Source organism: Urocampus carinirostris, chromosome 8, assembly GCF_059441175.1.
Source record: "Urocampus carinirostris isolate Australia breed hairy pipefish chromosome 8, RoL_Ucar_1.0, whole genome shotgun sequence".
In the NCBI taxonomy this organism is placed as follows: Eukaryota; Metazoa; Chordata; class Actinopteri; order Syngnathiformes; family Syngnathidae; genus Urocampus; species Urocampus carinirostris.
This window is the reverse complement of record NC_142356.1, coordinates 14,699,642-14,701,951: the sequence shown is the minus strand read 5'-3', so window position 1 is coordinate 14,701,951 and position 2,310 is coordinate 14,699,642.

Genomic DNA, 2,310 nt, shown 5'->3' with positions numbered 1-2,310 from the left:
TTTAAACCTTACAAACACAACTATTTACTTACAGAAATTGACTTTGTAGAATAAAAACAAAGATAATTTGTGTAAAGGAGTTTATTTATTTTGCCAATTTAACAACACAATCAAATATTTCAGCAAATACATTCAAATGATATGCTCTATTAAGATAAATAAAGAGAAGTTTAACTTTTAACTTTTGGAAGATGAGCTTCAAGAGTTGGGCGACTTCCTCCTTCGTGGTAGAAAGTGGGCAAAAAAAAGCGACCCAACAATCTTCTCAACCGCATCAAGCTTTCTTATTACACTTTCATTTCAAATGAAACAACTCGCCTCTTTACACGTTAAAGCAACCATATTGAATGGATGCACAAGTTATTAAACAATAAAAATGTCAAAGTTCTTAGCGCGCTGGAGATACAGTATAGAATGTTTACACACGAACTAGAAAGAGTAAGCCGGATTTCTTCTTCAGGGTGGATGCTGGGTGAGCTCTCACAGCACCACATGCCGGTAGCGGCGGAAAGAAGCACTACAGTAATGTCCTCTACTCGGAAAATGGTGCTCACAATACAAAATCTAACTCACAGCAACGTCTAGATATTTTTCGACATCTCTAAAAAAATGTTTGTCTCTACCGTTGTTCGTAACTCAAATGTTCGTAAGTAGGGGAGCTTCTGTAATCAGAAAAAGCATAAAATACAGGGGAAACATTTACGTTCACAGGTATGATTTTATGTTTTTGACCCTGTACAGTGTACAGGGTCCCAAAAAAATACACATCTTTCCGTCTGAAGTTACTGCTTTCATAGGGCGTGATATTTCTGCCCAATCAAAGAAAAGAATTGTGGTATATCTTGGTAACGTACAGCAAAAAGGTTTTGATGTAGAAGATGCAACCCTATTGCAAAGTGATTTTATGTTTTTTATCTATGTATTGCACTTATTTATTGTCAACCACGCTATTTATTCTTTGGTTTTGGCAGAGGTAATGGTTACATTTTTCTTGTGAACATTTTTTCAAATATAAAAAAATGGGATTAATGTCCCCATACAAAGAATCTATGAACTTTTTGGGTTTGTTTACTGCAATTTATTATGATGCTGTTTCAAATGCACAAAAGACTGTGTCTTCCTTCTACTGCTAATAGTCAAAGTTCAGTTTGCCTTTGTAAGGTTTCTTTAGAGAAAAACATTAAAAGTTGGTATGATTTTTTTTCTCTTGTATTTACGATTTCCTCACTTTTGTCTGATTTCAGTGGCTGATCTGAAAAAAGTAAAGCAATATGTTTTCAAAATCATTGTCTCTTTGTTGTCACTTTTTTCATTAGATTGCTCAAACCATCCTGGCAGTAAAGGAAATAAATTATGGATTTTAATTTGCAATCCATTATTTTTTTCCGTTTACTTCACTTAGTTCAGTGAAATAAATTGGACATTGGCTGATGTGTACAGAAAATAAAGTTTTGATTTGTGTTCCATGCATTGTAAATGATTCACTTGTACCCAAATGAAATTGATTGCCAAAGCTGGTAATTTGCTTACATTATAATAGAAGGTTGGTAACGGAATTTGGAAGAGTATATGATAGGCGTAAGTTATGTGTCAATGTTGGGAAGAGTAAGGTGATGAAGTGTTCACGTGATGGAGTGGGCATGACGTTAGAAATCAGGTTGCATAGACAGGTGCTGGAAGAAGTTGAAAGCTTTAGGTACTTGGGTTGTGATGTGGCTGCAGTTGGTGGAATGGAGTGTGAGGTATTGCACAGAGTGAAGCAAGGAAGCAAGGTTTTGGGTGCTCTGAGGAGAGTGATGAGCAACAAGAGTATGAGTATGGATGTTAAGAGGGGACTGTATGAGAGAGTGATTGTGCCGACTGTGTTGTATGGTGCAGAGACTTGGAGCCTGAACGCAGATCTAAGAAGGAAGTTGAATGTTTTTGAGATGAAGTGTTTGAGGACTACGTTAGGAGTGTCAAGATTGGATAGACTGAGAAATGAAATTGTGAGAGACAGAACTGGAGTAGTCGTTGAACTGAGCAAGCGTGTTGATAAGCGAGTACTCGGTTGGTTTGGACACATGGAGAGGATCTACAGAGCAGAAGTAAATGGAAGGAGACCAAGAGGAAGGCCGCGATTGACGTGGATGGATGGTGTTATCAGTGCACTGCAGGAAAGAGGTCTAAATATAATGGAAGCTAGAGCTCTTGTTGGTGATAGAAAGGAGTGGAGAGGTGTTGTGAAAGGATAGTGGGATTGTGGACGCGTTCTTAAGGATGGGCTGGGCACCCGTAGTATGCGGCAGGGGTAAACCAGTGAAAGCTGTC